The sequence below is a fragment of the Phalangium opilio genome, unplaced genomic scaffold (assembly GCF_054372755.1).
Source record: "Phalangium opilio isolate 3A_F unplaced genomic scaffold, DU_Popi_V2 ptg000087l_1, whole genome shotgun sequence".
Lineage (NCBI taxonomy): Eukaryota > Metazoa > Arthropoda > Arachnida > Opiliones > Phalangiidae > Phalangium > Phalangium opilio.
In genome coordinates this window covers 3,348,706-3,367,001 of record NW_028324192.1, presented here as the reverse complement: position 1 = coordinate 3,367,001, position 18,296 = coordinate 3,348,706, and the positions used below count along the sequence as shown (strand labels likewise).

At 47.6% G+C, this 18,296-nt stretch overlaps 1 non-coding gene across 1 annotated transcript; it reads left to right on the top strand.

The window, feature by feature from the left end:
* Positions 1-2,843: 2,843 nt before the first annotated feature.
* TRNAT-GGU (transfer RNA threonine (anticodon GGU)) lies at positions 2,844-2,916 on the top strand. Its single transcript has one exon. It is a non-coding gene; the product is annotated as a tRNA-Thr (tRNA).
* The last annotated feature ends 15,380 nt before the right edge of the window (positions 2,917-18,296 follow it).

Genomic DNA, 18,296 nt, shown 5'->3' with positions numbered 1-18,296 from the left:
TGGTTCGAGCCCACCCGGGAACGGCGTTGTGGGATCTCAAACGTAACGTAGAAAGCCAAAGTTTTTCCACAATACCTGACGACCATTTAATGTTTGGGCTTCCGTGGCGCAATGGTTAACGCGTTCGGCTGTTAACCTATAGGTTGGTGGTTCGAGCCCACCCGGGAGCGGTGTTGTGGGATCTCAAATGTAACGTAGAAAGCCAAAGTTTTTCCACAATACGTGACGACCATTTAATTTCTGAGCTTCGTGGCTCAATGGTTAGCGCGTTCGGCTGTTAATCAATAGGTTGGTGGTTAGAGCCCATCCGGGAGCGGTGTTGTGAGGTCTCAGATGTGACGTAAAAAGTCAAGGTTTTTCCACAATACCTGACGAACATTGAATTTTTGGGCTTCCCTGGCGCAATTATTAGCGCGTTCAACTGTTAATCGAAAGGCTGGTGGTTCAGGCCCACCCGGAAGAGGTGTTGTGGGGTCTCAGATGTAGCGTAAAAAGTCAAAACTTATCCACAATACGTGACAACCATTTAATTTCTGAGCTTCCGTGGCTCAATGGTTAGCGCGTTCGGCTGTTAATCGAAAGGTTGGTGGTTCGAGCCCACCCGAGAGAGGTGTTGTGGGGTCTCAGATGTAGCGTAAAAAGTCAAAACTTTTCCACAATACGTGACAACCATTTAATTTCTGAGCTTTCGTGGCTCAATGGTTAGCGCGTTCGGCTGTTTGCCAATAGGTTGGTGGTTCGAGCCCACCCGGGAGCGGTGTTGTGGGATCTCAAATGTAACGTAGAAAGCGAAAGTTTTTCCACAATACCTGACGACCATTTAATTTTTGGGCTTCCGGGGCGCAATGGTTAGCGCGTTCAGCTGTTATTCAAAAGACTGGTGGTTTGAGCCCTTTCGGGAGCGGTGTTGTGAGGTCTCAGATGTAGCGTAAAAAGTCAAAACTTTTCCACAATACGTGACAACCATTTAATATCTGAGCCTTCGTGGCTCAATGGTTAGCGCGTTCGGCTGTTAGCCAATAGGTTGGTGGTTCGAGCCCACCCGGGAGCAGTGTTGTGGGATCTCAAATGTAACGTAGAAAGCCAAAGTTTTTCCACAATACCTGACGACCATTTAATTTCTGAGCTTCCGTGGCTCAATGGTTAGCGCGTTCAGCTGTTAATCGAAAGGTTGGTGGTTGTGGGGTCTCAAATGTAACGTAGAAAGCCAAAGTTTTTCCACAATACCTGACAACTATTTAATTTCTGAGCTTCCGTGGCTCAATGGTTAGCGCGTTCGGCTGTTAGCCAATAGGTTGGTGCTTCAAGCATACCCGGGAGCGGTGTTGTGGGATCTCGAATGTAATGTAGAAAGCCAAAGTTTTTCCACAATACCTGACGACCATTTAATTTTTGGGCTTCCGTGGCGCAATGGTTAGCGCGTTCGGCTGTTAACCGAAAGGTTGGTGGTTCAAGCCCATCCGGGAGCGGTGTTGTGACGTCTCAGATGTTACGTAAAAAGTCAAGGTTTTTCCACAATACCTGACGAACATTTAATTTTTGGGCTTCCGTGGCTCAATAGTTAGCGCGTTCGGCTGTTAACCAATAGGTTGGTGGTTCAGGCCCACCCGGAAGAGGTGTTGTGGGGTCTCAGATGTAGCGTAAAAAGTCAAAACTTATCCACAATACGTGACAACCATTTAATTTCTGAGCTTCCGTGGCTCAATGGTTAGCGCGTTCGGCTGTTAATCGAAAGGTTGGTGGTTCGAGCCCACCCGAGAGAGGTGTTGTGGGGTCTCAGATGTAGCGTAAAAAGTCAAAACTTTTCCACAATACGTGACAACCATTTAATTTCTGAGCTTTCGTGGCTCAATGGTTAGCGCGTTCAGCTGTTTGCCAATAGGTTGGTGGTTCGAGCCCACCCGGGAGCGGTGTTGTGGGATCTCAAATGTAACGTAGAAAGCGAAAGTTTTTCCACAATACCTGACGACCATTTAATTTTTGGGCTTCCGGGGCGCAATGGTTAGCGCGTTCAGCTGTTATTCAAAAGACTGGTGGTTTGAGCCCTTTCGGGAGCGGTGTTGTGAGGTCTCAGATGTAGCGTAAAAAGTCAAAACTTTTCCACAATACGTGACAACCATTTAATATCTGAGCCTTCGTGGCTCAATGGTTAGCGCGTTCGGCTGTTAGCCAATAGGTTGGTGGTTCGAGCCCACCCGGGAGCAGTGTTGTGGGATCTCAAATGTAACGTAGAAAGCCAAAGTTTTTCCACAATACCTGACGACCATTTAATTTCTGAGCTTCCGTGGCTCAATGGTTAGCGCGTTCAGCTGTTAATCGAAAGGTTGGTGGTTGTGGGGTCTCAAATGTAACGTAGAAAGCCAAAGTTTTTCCACAATACCTGACAACCATTTAATTTCTGAGCTTCCGTGGCTCAATGGTTAGCGCGTTCGGCTGTTAGCCAATAGGTTGGTGCTTCAAGCATACCCGGGAGCGGTGTTGTGGGATCTCGAATGTAATGTAGAAAGCCAAAGTTTTTCCACAATACCTGACGACCATTTAATTTTTGGGCTTCCGTGGCGCAATGGTTAGCGCGTTCGGCTGTTAACCGAAAGGTTGGTGGTTCAAGCCCATCCGGGAGCGGTGTTGTGACGTCTCAGATGTTACGTAAAAAGTCAAGGTTTTTCCACAATACCTGACGAACATTTAATTTTTGGGCTTCCGTGGCTCAATAGTTAGCGCGTTCGGCTGTTAACCAATAGGTTGGTGGTTCGAGGCCACCCGGGAGCGGTGTTGTGGGATCTCACATGTAACGTAGAAAGCCAAAGTTTTTCCACAATACCTGACGACCATTTAATTTTTGGGCTTCCTTGGCGCAATGGTTAGCGCGTTCGGCTGGTAACCGAAAGGTTGGTGGTTCAAGCCCACCCGGGAGCGGTGTTGTGGGATCACGAATGTAACGTAGAAAGCCAAAGTTTTTCCAGAATACCTGACGACCATTTAATTTTTGGGCTTCCGTGGCGCAATAATTAGCGCGTTCAGCTGTTAATCGAAAGGTTGGTGGTTCGAGCCCACCCGAGAGAGAGGTGTTGTGGGGTCTCAGATGTAGCGTAAAAAGTCAAAACTTTTCCACAATACGTGACAACCATTTAATTTCTGAGCTTTCGTGGCTCAATGGTTAGAGCGTTCGGCTGTTAGCCAATAGGTTGGTGGTTCGAGCCCACCCGGGAGCGGTGTTGTGGGATCTCAAATGTAACGTAGAAAGCCAAAGTTTTTCCACAATACCTGACGATCATTTAATTTTTGGGCTTCCGTGGCGCAATGGTTAGCGCGTTCAGCTGTTATTCAAAAGACTGGTGGTTTGAGCCCTTTCGGGAGCGGTGTTGTGAGGTCTCAGATGTGACGTAAAAAGTCAAGGTTTTTCCACAATACCTGACGACCATTTAATTTTTGAGCTTCCGTGGCGCAATGTTTAGCGCGTTCTTCTGTTAATCGAAAGGTTGGTGGTTCGAGCCCACCCGGGAGAGGTGTTGTGGGGTCTCAGATGTGACGTAAAAAGTCAAGGTTTTTCCACAATACCTGACGACCATTTAATTTTTGAGCTTCCGTGGCGCAATGGTTAGCGCGTTCTTCTGTTAATCGAAAGGTTGGTGGTTCGAGCCCACCCGGGAGAGGTGTTGTGGGGTCTCAGATGTAGCGTAAAAAGTCAAAACTTTTCCACAATACGTGACAACGATTTAATTTCTGAGCTTCCGTGGCTCAATGTTTAGCGTGTTCGGCTGTTAACCAATAGGTTGGTGGTTCGGGCCCACCCGGGAGCGGTGTTGTGAGTTCTCAGATGTGACGTAAAATGTCAGAGTTTTTCCACAATACCTGACGAATATTTAATATTTGGGCTTCCTTGGCGCAATGGTTAGCGCGTTTGGCTGTTAACAGAAAGTTTGGTGGTTCGAGCACACCCGGGAGCGGTGCTATGAGGTCTCAGATGTTACGTAAAAAGTCAAAGTTTTTCCACAATACCGGACGACCATTTAATTTCAGAGCTTCCGTGGCTCAATGGCTAGCGCTTTCGGCTTTTAACCGAAATTTTGGTTTTTCGAGCCCATCCGGGAGCGTTTTGTGAGGTCTCAGATGTAACGTAAAAAGTCAGAGTTTTTCCACAATACATGACGACCATTTAATATTTAGGCTTCCGTGGCGCAATGGTTAGCGCGTTCAGCTGCTATTCAAAAGACTGGTGGTTTGAGCCCTCCCGGGAGCGGTGTTGTGACGTCTCGAATGTAACGTAAAATGTCAGAGTTTTTCCACAATACCTGACGAACATTTAATTTTTGGGCTTCCGTGGCGCAATAATTAGCGCGTTCAGCTGTTAATCGAAAGGTTGGTGGTTCGAGCCCACCCGGGAGAGGTTTTGTGGGGTCTCAGATGTAGCGTAAAATGTCAAAACTTTTCCACAATACGTAACAACCTTTTAATTTCTGAGCTTCCGTGGCTCAATGCTTAGCGCGTTCGGCTGTTAGCCAATAGGTTGGTGGTTCGAGCCCACCCGGGAGCGGTGTCGTGGGATCTCAAATGTAACGTAGAAAGCCAAAGTTTTTCCACAATACCTGACGACCATTTATTTTTTGGGCTTCCTTGGCGCAATGGTTAGAGCGTTCGGCTGTTAACCGAAAGGTTGGTGGTTCGAGCCCAACCGAGAGAGGTGTTGTAGGGTCTCAGATGTAACGTAATAAGTCATAACTTATCCACAATACGTGACAACCATTTAATTTCTGAACTTCCGTGGCTCAATGGTTAGCGCGTTCGGCTGTTAACCAATAGGTTGGTGGTTCGAGCCCACCCAGGAGCGGTGGTGTGGGATCTCAAATGTAACGTAGAAAGCCAAAGTTTTGCCACAATACCTGACGACCATTAAATTTTTGGGCTTCCTTGGCGCAATGGTTAGCGCGTTCGGCTGTTAACCGAAAGGTTGGTGGTTCGAGCCCAACCGGAATAGGTGTTGTGACGTCTCAGGTGTGACGTAAAAAGCCAAGGTTTTTTCCACAACACCTGACGACCATTTAATTTTTGGGCTTCCGTGGCGCAATGGTTAGCGCGTTCGGCTTTTAACCAATAGGTTGGTGGTTCGAGCCCATCCGGGAGCGGTGTAGTGAGGTCTCAGATGTAACGTAAAATGTCAGAGTTTTTCCACAATACCTGACGAACATTTAATATTTGGGCTTCCGTGCCGCAATGACTAGCGCGTTCAGCTGTTAATCGAAAGGTTGAAGGTTCGAGCCCACCCGGGAGAGGTGTTGTGGGGTCTCAGATGTAGCGTAAAAAGTCAAAACTTTTCCACAATACGTGACAACCATTTAATTTCTGAGCTTCCGTGGCTCAATGGTTAGCGCGTTCGGCTGTTAACCAATAGGTTGGTGGTTCGAGCCCATCCGGGAGCGGTGTTGTGACGTCTCAGATGTGACGTAAAAAGTCAAGGTTTTTCCACAATACCGGACGACCATTTAAATTTTGGGCTTCCGTGGCGCAATCGTTAGCGCGTTCGGCTGTTAACAGAAAGGTTGGTGGTTCGAGCACACCCGGGAGCGGTGCTATGAGGTCTCAGATGTTACGTAAAAAGTCAAAGTTTTTCCACAATACCGGACGACCATTTAATTTTTGGGCTTCCGTGGCGCAATGGTTAGCGCGTTCAGCTGCTATTCAAAAGACTGGTGGTTTGAGCCCTCCCGGGAGCGGTGTTGTGACGTCTCAGATGTAACATAAAATGTCAGAGTTTTTCCACAATACCTGACGAACATTGAAATTTTGGGCTTCCGTGGCGCAATGGTTAGCGCGTTCAGCTGTTAATCGAAAGGTTGGTGGTTCGAGCCCACCCGGAAGAGGTGTTGTGGGGTCTCAGATGTAGCCTAAAAAGTCAAAACTTTTCCACAATACGTGACAACCATTTAATTTCTGAGCTTCCGTGGCTCAATGGTTAGCGCGTTCGGCTGTTAACTAATAGGTTAGTGGTTCGAGCCCACCCGGGAGCGGCGTTGTGGGATCTCAAATGTAACGTAGAAAGCCAAAGTTTTTCCACAATACCTGACGATCATTTAATTTTTGGGCTTCCGTGGCGCAATGCTTAGGGCGTTCGGCTGTTAACCAATAGGTTGGTGGTTCGAGCCCACCCGGGTGCGGTGTTGTGGGATCTCAAACGTAACGTGGAAAGCCAAAGTTTTTCCACAATACCTGACGACCATTTAATTTTTGGGCTTCCGTGGCGCAATGATTAGCACGTTCAGCTGTTAATCGAAAGGTTGAAGGTTCGAGCCCACCCGGGAGAGGTGTTGTGGGGTCTCAGATGTAGCGTAAAAAGTCAAAACTTTTCCACAATACGTGACAACCATTTAATTTCTGAGCTTCCGTGGCGCAATGGTTAGCGCGTTCAGCAGTTAACAAATAATTTAGTGGTTCGAGCCCACCCGGGAGCGGCGTTGTGGGATCTCAAACGTAACGTAGAAAGCCAAAGTTTTTCCACAATACCTGACGACCATTTAATGTTTGGGCTTCCGTGGCGCAATGGTTAACGCGTTCGGCTGTTAACCAATAGGTTGGTGGTTCGAGCCCACCCGGGAGCGGTGTTGTGGGATCTCAAATGTAACGTAGAAAGCCAAAGTTTTTCCACAATACGTGACGACCATTTAATTTCTGAGCTTCGTGGCTCAATGGTTAGCGCGTTCGGCTGTTAACCAATAGGTTGGTGGTTAGAGCCCATCCGGGAGCGGTGTTGTGAGGTCTCAGATGTGACGTAAAAAGTCAAGGTTTTTCCACAATACCTGACGAACATTTAATTTTTGGGCTTCCCTGGCGCAATTATTAGCGCGTTCAACTGTTAATCGAAAGGCTGGTGGTTCAGGCCCACCCGGAAGAGGTGTTGTGGGGTCTCAGATGTAGCGTAAAAAGTCAAAACTTATCCACAATACGTGACAACCATTTAATTTCTGAGCTTCCGTGGCTGAATGGTTAGCGCGTTCGGCTGTTAACCAATAGGTTGGTGGTTAGAGCCCATCCGGGAGCGGTGTTGTGAGGTCTCAGATGTAACGTAAAATGTCAGAGTTTTTCCACAATACCTGACGAACATTTAATTTTTGGGCTTCCGTGGCGCAATTATTAGCGCGTTCAACTGTTAATCGAAAGGCTTGTGGTTCAGGCCCACCCGGAAGAGGTGTTGTGGGGTCTCAGATGTAGCGTAAAAAGTAAAAACTTATCCACAATACGTGACAAAAATTTAATTTCTGAGCTTCTGTGGCTCAATGGTTAGCGCGTTCGGCTGTTAACCAATTGGTTGGTGGTTCGAGCCCACCCGGGAGCGGTGGTGTGGGATCTCAAATGTAACGTAGAAAGCCAAAGTTTTGCCACAATACCTGACGACCATTAAATTTTTGGGCTTCCTTGGCGCAATGGTTAGCGCGTTCGGCTGTTAACCGAAAGGTTGGTGGTTCGAGACAACCGGAAGAGGTGTTGTAGGGTCACACATGTAACGTAAAAAGTCATAACTTATCCACAATAACTGACAACCATTTAATTTCTGAGCTTCCGTGGCTCAAAGGTTAGCGCGTTCGGCTGTTTACCAATAGGTGTGTGGTTCGAGCCCATCCGGGAGCGGTTTTGTGACGTCTCAGATGTGACGTAAAAAGTCAAGGTTTTTTTCCACAACACCTGACGATCATTTAATTTTTGGTCTTCCGTGGCGCAATGGTTAGCGCGTTCGGCTGTTAACCAATAGGTTGGTGGTTCGAGCCCATCCGGGAGCGGTGTTGTGAGGTCTCAGATGTAACGTAAAATGTCAGAGTTTTTCCACAATACCTGACGAACATTTAATTTTTGGGCTTCCGTGGCGCAATGATTAGCGCGTTCAGCTGTTAACCGAAAGGTTGGTGGTTGGAGCCCATCCGGGAGCGGTGTTGTGACGTCTCAAATGTAACGTAAAATGTTAAAACTTTTCCACAATATGTGACAACCACTTAAATTCTGAGCTTCCGTGGCTCAATGGTTAGCGAATTCGGCTGTTAACCAATAGGTTGGTGGTTCGAGCCCACCCGGGAGCGGTATTTTGGGATCTCAAATGTAACGTTGAAAGCCAAAATTTTTCCACAATACCTGACGACCATTTATTTTTTGGGCTTCCGTGGCGCAATGGTCAGCGCGTTCAGCTGTTAATCGAAAGGCTGGCGGTTCAAGCCCACCCGGAAGAGGTGTTGTGGGGTCTCAGATGTAGTGTAAAAAGTCAAAACCTACCCACAATACGTGACAACCATTTAATTTCTGAGCTTCCGTGGCTCAATGGTTAGCGCGTTCGGCTGTTAACCAATAGGTTGGTGGTTTGAGCCCACCCGGGACCGGTGGTGTGGGATCTCAAATGTAACGTAGAAAGCCAAAGTTTTGCCAATATACCTGACGACCATTAAATTTTTGGGCTTCCTTGGCTCAAAGGTTAGCGCGTTCGGCTGTTAACGAATAGGTGTGTGGTTCGAGCCCATCCGGGAGCGGCGTTGTGGGATCTCAGATGTAGCGTAAAAAGTCAAAACTTTTCCACAATACGTGACAACCATTTAATTTCTGAGCTTCCGTGGCTCAATGGTTAGCGCGTTCGGCTGTTAACTAATAGGTTAGTGGTTCGAGCCCACCCGGGAGCGGCGTTGTGGGATCTCAAATGTAACGTAGAAAGCCAAAGTTTTTCCACAATACCTGACGATCATTTAATTTTTGGGCTTCCGTGGCGCAATGCTTAGGGCGTTCGGCTGTTAACCAATAGGTTGGTGGTTCGAGCCCACCCGGGTGCGGTGTTGTGGGATCTCAAACGTAACGTGGAAAGCCAAAGTTTTTCCACAATACCTGACGACCATTTAATTTTTGGGCTTCCGTGGCGCAATGATTAGCACGTTCAGCTGTTAATCGAAAGGTTGAAGGTTCGAGCCCACCCGGGAGAGGTGTTGTGGGGTCTCAGATGTAGCGTAAAAAGTCAAAACTTTTCCACAATACGTGACAACCATTTAATTTCTGAGCTTCCGTGGCGCAATGGTTAGCGCGTTCAGCAGTTAACAAATAATTTAGTGGTTCGAGCCCACCCGGGAGCGGCGTTGTGGGATCTCAAACGTAACGTAGAAAGCCAAAGTTTTTCCACAATACCTGACGACCATTTAATGTTTGGGCTTCCGTGGCGCAATGGTTAACGCGTTCGGCTGTTAACCAATAGGTTGGTGGTTCGAGCCCACCCGGGAGCGGTGTTGTGGGATCTCAAATGTAACGTAGAAAGCCAAAGTTTTTCCACAATACGTGACGACCATTTAATTTCTGAGCTTCGTGGCTCAATGGTTAGCGCGTTCGGCTGTTAACCAATAGGTTGGTGGTTAGAGCCCATCCGGGAGCGGTGTTGTGAGGTCTCAGATGTGACGTAAAAAGTCAAGGTTTTTCCACAATACCTGACGACCATTTAATTTTTGGGCTTCCGTGGCGCAATGATTAGCGCGTTCAGCTGTTAATCGAAAGGTTGAAGGTTCGAGCCCACCCGAGAGAGGTGTTGTGGGGTCTCAGATGTAGCGTAAAAAGTCAAAACTTTTCCGCAATACGTGACAACCATTTAAATTCTGAGCTTCCGTGGCTCAATGGTTAGCGCGTTCGCCTGTAAACCAATAGGTTGGTGGTTCGAGCCCATCCGGGAGCGGTGTTGTGACGTCTTAGATGTGACGTAAAAAGTCAAGGTTTTTCCACAATACCGGACGACCATTTAATTTTTGGGCTTCCGTGGCGCAATCGTTAGCGCGTTCGGCTGTTAACAGAAAGGTTGGTGGTTCGAGCACACCCGGGAGCGGTGCTATGAGGTCTCAGATGTTACGTAAAAAGTCAAAGTTTTTCCACAATACCGGACGACCATTTAATTTTTGGGCTTCCGTTGCGCAATGGTTAGCGCGTTCAGCTGCTGTTCAAAAGACTGGTGGTTTGAGCCCTCCCGGGAGCGGTGTTGTGACGTCTCAGATGTAACAAAAAATGTCAGAGTTTTTCCACAATACCTGACGAACATTGAATTTTTGGGCTTCCGTGGCGCAATGGTTAGCGCGTTCAGCTGTTAATCGAAAGGTTGGTGGTTCGAGCCCACCCGGGAGAGGTGTTGTGGGGTCTCAGATGTAGCGTAAAAAGTCAAAACGTTTCCACAATACGTGACAACCATTTAATTTCTGAGCCTACGTGGCTCAATGGTTAGCGCGTTCGGCTGTTAACCAATAGGTTAGTGGTTCGAGCCCACCCGGGAGCGGCGTTGTGGGATCTCAAATGTAACGTAGAAAGCCAAAGTTTTTCCACAATACCTGACGATTTAATTTTTGGGCTTCCGTGGCGCAATGGTTAGGGCGTTCGGCTGTTAACCAATAGGTTGGTGGTTCGAGCCCTCCCGGGCGCGGTGTTGTGGGATCTCAAACGTAACGTAGAAAGCCAAAGATTTTCCACAATACCTGACGACCATTTAATTTTTGGGCTTCCGTGGCGCAATGATTAGCGCGTTCAGCTGTTAATCGAAAGGTTGAAGGTTCGAGCCCACCCGGGAGAGGTGTTGTGGGGTCTCAGATGTAGCGTAAAAATTCAAAACTTTTCCACAATACGTGACAACCATTTAATTTCTGAGCTTCCGTGGCTCAATGGTTAGCGCTTTCGGCTGATAACCAATAGGTTGGTGGTTCGAGCCCATCCGATAGCGGTGTTGTGAAGTCTCAGATGTGACGTAAAAAGTCAAGGTTTTTACACAATACCTGACGAGCATTTAATTTTTGGGCTTCCGTGGCGCAATGGTTAGCGCGTTCAGCAGTTAACAAATAGGTTAGTGGTTCGAGCCCACCCGGGAGCGGCGTTGTGGGATCTCAAACGTAACGTAGAAAGCCAAAGTTTTTCCACAATACCTGACGACCATTTAATTTTTGGGCTTCCGTGGCGCAATGGTTAGCGCGTTCGGCTGTTAACCAATAGGTTGGTGGTTCGAGCCCATCCGGGAGCGGTGTTGTGAGGTCTCAGAAGTGACGTAAAAAGTCAAGGTTTTTCCACAATACCTGACGAACATTTAATTCTTGGGCTTCCTTGGCGCAACGGTTAGCGCGTTCGGCTGTTAACCGAAAGGTTGGTGGTTCGAGCCCAACCGGGAGAGGTGTTGTAGGGTCTCAGATGTAACGTAATAAGTCATAACTTATCCACAATACCTGACAACCATTTAATTTCTGAGCTTCCGTGGCTCAATGGTTAGCGCTTTCGGCTGTTAACCAATAGGTTGGTGGTTCGAGCCCACCCGGGAGCGGTGTTGTGAGGTCTCAGATGTGACGTAAAAATTTAAGGTTTTTACACAATACCTGACGAGCATTTAATTTTTTAACTTCCGTGGTGCAATGGTTAGCGCGTTCAGCTTTTAACCAATAGGGTGGTGGTTCGAGCCCACCCGGGAGCGGTGTTGTGGGATCTCAAATGTAACGTAGAAAGACAAAGTTTTTCCACAATACCTGACGACCATTTATTTTTTGGGCTTCCTTGGCGCAATGGTTAGCGCGTTCGGCTGTTAACCGAAAGGTTGGTGGTTCGAGCCCAACCGAGAGAGGTGTTGTAGGGTCTCAGATGTAACGTAATAAGTCATAACTTATCCACAATACCTGACAACCATTTAATTTCTGAGCTTCCGTGGCTCAATGGTTAGCGCGTTCGGCTGTTAACCAATAGGTTGGTGGTACGAGCCCACCCGGGAGAGGTGTTGTGAGGTGTCAGATGTAACGTAAAATGTCAGAGTTTTTCCACAATACCTGACGAACATTTAATTTTTGGGCTTCCGTGGCGCAATGGTTAGCGCGTTCGGCTGTTAACCAATAGGTGGGTTGTTCGAGCGGTGTTGTGTGATCTCAAATGTAACGTAGAAAGCCAAAGTTTTTCCACAATACCTGACGACTATTTAATTTTTGGGCTTCCGTGGCGCAATGATTAGCGCGTTCAGCTGTTAACCAATAGGTTGGTGGTTCGACCCCATCCGGAAGCGGTGTTGTGAGGTCTCAGATGTGACGTAAAAAGTCAAGGTTTTTACATAATACCTGACGAGCATTTAACTTTTGGGCTTCCGTGGCGCAATGGTTAGCGCGTTCAGCTGCTATTCAAAAGACTGGTGGTTTGAGCTCTCCCGGGAGCGGTGTTGTGACGTCTCAAATGTAACATAAAATGTCAGAGTTTTTCCACAATACCTGTCGAACATTGAATTTTTGGGCTTCCGTGGCGCAATGGTTAGCGCGTTCAGCTGTTAATCGAGAGGTTGGTGGTACGAGCCCACCCGGGAGAGGTGTTGTGGGGTCTCAGATGTAGCGTAAAAGTCAAAACCTTTCCACAATACGTGACAACCATTTAATTTCTGGGCTTCCGTGGCTCAATGATTAGCGCGTTCGGCTGTTAACCAATAGGTTTGTGGTTCGAGCCCATCCGGGATGCGGTGTTGTGAGGTCTCAGATGTAACGTAAAATGTCAGAGTTTTTCACAATACCTGACGAACATTTAATTTTTGGGCTTCCGTGGCGCAATGATTAGCGCGTTCAGCTGTTAATCGAAAGGTTGAAGGTTCGAGCCCACCCGGGAGAGGTGTTGTGGGGTCTCATATGTAGCGTAAAAAGTCAAAACTTATCCACAATACGTGACAATCATTTAATTTCTGAGCTTCCGTGGCTCAATGGTTAGCGCGTTCGGCTGTTAACCAATAGGTTGGTGGTTCGAGCTCATCCGGGAGCGGTGTTGTGAGGTCTCAGATGTGACGTAGAAAGCCAAAGTTTTTCCACAATACCTGACGACCATTTAATTTTTGGGCTTCCGTGGCTCAATGGTTAGCGCGTTCGGCTGTTAACCAATAGGTTGGTGGTTCGAGCCCATCCGGGAGCGGTGTTGTGTGATCTCAAATGTAACGTAGAAAGCCAAAGTTTTTCCACAATACCTGACGACCATTTAATTTTTGGGCTTCCGTGGCGCAATGATTAGCGCGTTCAGCTGTTAATCGAAAGGTTGAAGGTTCGAGCCCACCCGGGAGAGGTGTTGTGGGGTCTCAGATGTAGCGTAAAAAGTCAAAACTTTTCCACAATACGTGACAACAATTTAATTTCTGAGCTTCCGTGGCTCAATGGTTAGCGCTTTCGGCTGTTAACCAATAGGTTGGTGGTTCGAGCCCATCCGGGAGCGGTGTTGTGAGGTCTCAGATGTGACGTAAAAAGTCAAGATTTTTCCACAATACCTGACGAGCATTTAATTTTTGGGCTTCCGTGGCGCGTTCGGCTGTTAACCAATAGGTTGGTGGTTCGAGCCCACCCGGGAGCGGTGTTGTGGGATCTCAAATGTAACGTAGAAAGCCAAAGTTTTTCCACAATACGTGACGACCATTTAATTTCTGAGCTTCCGTGGCTCAATGGTTAGCGCGTTCGGCTGTTAACCAATAGGTTGGTGGTTCGAGCCCATCCGGGAGCGGTGTTGTGAGGTCTCAGATGTGACGTAAAAAGTCAAGGTTTTACCACAATACCTGACGAACATTTAATTTTTGGGCTTCCATGGCGCAATGGTTAGCGCGTTCGGCTGTTAACCGAAAGGTTGGTGGTTCGAGCCCACCCGGGAGAGGTGTTGTGGGGTCTCAGATGTAGCGTTAAAAGTCAAAACGTTTCCACAATACGTGACAACCATTTAATTTCTGAGCCTCCGTGGCTCAATTGTTAGCGCGTTCGGCTGTTAACCAATAGGTTAGTGGTTCGAGCCCACCCGGGAGCGGCGTTTTGGGATCTCAAATGTAACGTAGAAAGCCAAAGTTTTTCCACAATACCTGACGATCATTTAATTTTTGGGCTTCCGTGGCGCAATGGTTAGGGCGTTCGGCTGTTAACCATTAGGTTGGTGGTTCGAGCCCACCCGGGCGCGGTGTTGTGGGATCTCAAACGTAACGTAGAAAGCCAATGTTTTTCCACAATACCTGACGACCATTTAATTTTTGGGCTTCCGTGGCGCAATGATTAGCGCGTTCGGCTGTTAACCGAAAGGTTGGTGGTTCGAGACCAACCGAGAGAGGTGTTGTAGGGTCTCAGATGTAACGTAATAAGTCATAACTTATCCACAACACCTGACAACCATTTAATCTCTGAGCTTCCGTGGCTCAATGGTTAGCGCGTTCGGCTGTTAACCAATAGGTTGGTGGTTCGAGCCCATCCGGGAGCGGTGTTGTGAGGTCTCAGATGTAACGTAAAATGTCAGAGTTTTTCCACAATACCTGACGAACATTTAATTTTTGGGCTTCCGTGGCGCAATGGTTAGCGCGTTCGGCTGTTAACCAATAGGTTGGTGGTTCTAGCCCATCCGGGAGCGGTGTTGTGAGGTCTCAGATGTGACGTAAAAAGTCAAGGTTTTTACACAATACCTGACGAGCATTTAATTTTTAGCTTCCGTGGCGCAATGGTTAGCGCGTTCAGCAGTTAACAAATAGGTTAGTGGTTCGAGCCCACCCGGGAGCGGCGTTGTGGGATCTCAAACGTAACGTAGAAAGCCAAAGTTTTTCCACAATACCTGACGACCATTTAATTTTTGGGCTTCCTTGGCGCAATGGTTAACGCGTTCGGCTGTTAACCAATAGGTTGGTGGTTCGAACCCATCCGGGAGCGGTGTTGTGAGGTCTCAGAAGTGACGTAAAAAGTCAAGGTTTTTCCACAATACCTGACGAACATTTAATTTTTGGGCTTCCATGGCGCAATGGTTAGCGCGTTCGGCTGTTAACCGAAAGGTTGGTGGTTCGAGCCCAACCGGGAGAGGTGTTGTGGGGTCTCAGATGTAGCGTAAAAAGTCAAAACTTTTCCACAATACGTGACGACCATTTAATTTCTGAGCTTCCGTGGCTGAATGGTTAGCGCGTTCAGCTTTTAACCAATAGGGTGGTGGTTCGAGCCCACCCGGGAGCGGTGTTGTGGGATCTCAAACGTAACGTAGAAAGCCAATGTTTTTCCACAATACCTGACGACCATTTAATTTTTGGGCTTCCGTGGCGCAATGATTAGCGCGTTCAGCTGTTAATCGAAAGGTTGAAGGTTCGTGCCCACCCGAGAGAGGTGTTGTGGGGTCTCAGATGTAGCGTAAAAAGTCAAAAATTTTCCGCAATACGTGAAAACCATTTAATTTCTGAGCTTCCGTGGCTCAATGATTAGCGCGTTCGGCTGTTAACCAATAGGTTGGTGGTTCGAGCCCATCCGGGAGCGGTGTTGTGAGGTCTCAGATGTGACGTAAAAAGTCAAGGTTTTTACACAATACCTGACGAGCATTTAATTTTTAGCTTCCGTGGCGCAATGGTTAGCGCGTTCAGCAGTTAACAAATAGGTTAGTGGTTCGAGCCCACCCGGGAGCGGCGTTGTGGGATCTCAAACGTAACGTAGAAAGCCAAAGTTTTTCCACAATACCTGACGACCATTTAATTTTTGGGCTTCCTTGGCGCAATGGTTAACGCGTTCGGCTGTTAACCAATAGGTTGGTGGTTCGAGCCCATCCGGGAGCGGTGTTGTGAGGTCTCAGAAGTGACGTAAAAAGTCAAGGTTTTTCCACAATACCTGACGAACATTTAATTTTTGGGCTTCCATGGCGCAATGGTTAGCGCGTTCGGCTGTTAACCGAAAGGTTGGTGGTTCGAGCCCAACCGGGAGAGGTGTTGTGGGGTCTCAGATGTAGCGTAAAAAGTCAAAACTTTTCCACAATACGTGACGACCATTTAATTTCTGAGCTTCCGTGGCTGAATGGTTAGCGCGTTCAGCTTTTAACCAATAGGGTGGTGGTTCGAGCCCACCCGGGAGCGGTGTTGTGGGATCTCAAATGTAACGTAGAAAGACAAAGTTTTTCCACAATACCTGACGACCATTTATTTTTTGGGCTTCCTTGGCGCAATGGTTAGCGCGTTCGGCTGTCAACCGAAAGGTTGGTGGTTCGAGCCCAACCGTGAGAGGTGTTGTAGGGTCTCAGATGTAACGTAATAAGTCATAACTTATCCACAATACCTGACAACCATTTAGTCTCTGAGCTTCCGTGGCTCAATGGTTAGCGCGTTCGGCTGTTAAACAATAGGGTGGTGGTTCGAGCCCATCCGGGAGCGGTGTTGTGAGGTCTCTGATGTAACGTAAAATGTCAGAGTTTTTCCACAATACCTGACGAACATTTAATTTTTGGGCTTCCTTGGCGCAATTATTAGCGCGTTCAACTGTTAATCGAAAGGCTGGTGGTTCAAGCCCACCCGGAAGAGGTGTTGTGGGGTCTCAGATGTAGCGTAAAAAGTCAAAACTTATCCACAATACGTGACAACCATTTAATTTCTTAGATTCCGTGGCTCAATGGTTAGCGCGTTCGGCTGTTAACCAATAGGTTGGTGGTTCGAGCCCACCCGGGAGCGGTGGTGTGGGATCTCAAATGTAACGTAGAAAGCCAAAGTTTTGCCACAATACCTGACGACCATTTAATTTGTGAGCTTCCGTGGCTCAAAGGTTAGCGCGTTCGGCTGTTAACTAATAGGTGTGTGGTTCGAGCCCATCCGGGAGCGGTGTTGTGACGTCTCAGATGTGATGTAAAAAGTCAAGGTTTTTTCCACAACACCTGACGACCATTTAAATTTTGGGCTTCCGTGGCGCAATGGTTAGCGCGTTCGGCTGTTAACCAATAGGTTGGTGGTTCGAGCCCATCCGGGAGCGGTGTTGTGAGGTCTCAGATGTAACGTAAAATGTCAAGGTTTTTACACAATACCTGACGAGCATTTAAGTTTGGGCTTCCGTGGCTCAATGGTTAGCGCGTTCGGCTGTTAACCAATAGGTTGGTGGTTCAAGCCCATCCGGGAGCGGTGTTGTGAGGTCTCAGATGTGACGTAAAAAGTCAAGGTTTTTACACAATACCTGACGAGCATTTAATTTTGGGCTTCCGTGGCTCAATGGTTAGCGCGTTCGGCTGTTAACCAATAGGTTGGTGGTTCGAGCCCATCCGGGAGCGGTATTGTGACGTCTCAGATGTGACGTTAAAAGTCAAGGTTTTTCCAAAATACCTGACGACCATTTAATTTTTGGGCTTCCGTGGCGCAATGGTTAGCGCGTTCAGCTGCTATTCAAAAGACTGGTGGTTTGAGCTCTCCCGGGAGCGGTGTTGTGACGTCTCAAATGTAACATAAAATGTCAGAGTTTTTCCACAATACCTGTCGAACATTGAATTTTTGGGCTTCCGTGGCGCAATGGTTAGCGCGTTCAGCTGTTAATCGAAAGGTTGGTGGTACAAGCCCACCCGGGAGAGGTGTTGTGGGGTCTCAGATGTAGCGTAAAAAGTCAAAACTCTTCCACAATACGTGAAAACCATTTAATTTCTGGGCTTCCGTGGCTCAATGATTAGCGCGTTCGGCTGTTAACAAATAGGTTGGTGGTTCGAGCCCACCCGGGAGCGGTGTTGTGGGATCTCAAATGTAACGTAAAATTTCAAGGTTTTTCCACAATACCTGACGAACATTTAATTTTTGGGCTTCCTTGGGGCAATGGTTAGCGCGTTCGGCTGTTAACCAATAGGTTTGTGGTTCGAGCCCATCCGGGATGCGGTGTTGTGAAGTCTCAGATGTAACGTAAAATGTCAGAGTTTTTCACAATACCTGACGAACATTTAATTTTTGGGCTTCCGTGGCGCAATGGTTAGCGCGTTCAGCTGTTAATCGAAAGGTTGAAGGTTCGAGCCCACCCGGGAGAAGTGTTGTGGGGTCTCATATGTAGCGTAAAAAGTCAAAACTTATCCACAATACGTGACAATCATTTAATTTCTGAGCTTCCGTGGCTCAATGGTTAGCGCGTTCGGCTGTTAACCAATAGGTTGGTGGTTCGAGCTCATCCGGGAGCGGTGTTGTGAGGTCTCAGATGTGACGTAAAAAGTCAAGGTTTTTACGCAAAACCTGACGAGCATTTAATTTTTGGGCTTCCGTGGCGCAATGGTTAGCGCGTTCTGCTGTTGACCCATAGGTTGGTGGTTCGAGCCCACCCAGGAGCGGTGTTGTGGGATCTCAAATGTAACGTAGAAAGCCAAAGTTTTTCCACAATACCTGACAACCATTTAATTTCTGAGCTTTCGTGGCTCAATGGTTAGCGCGTTCGGCTGTTTGCCAATAGGTTGGTGGTTCGAGCCCACCCGGGAGCGGTGTTGTGGGATCTCAAATGTAACGTAGAAAGCGAAATTTTTTCCACAATACCTGACGACCATTTAATTTTTGGGCTTCCGGGGCGCAATGGTTAGCGCGTTCAGCTGTTATTCAAAAGACT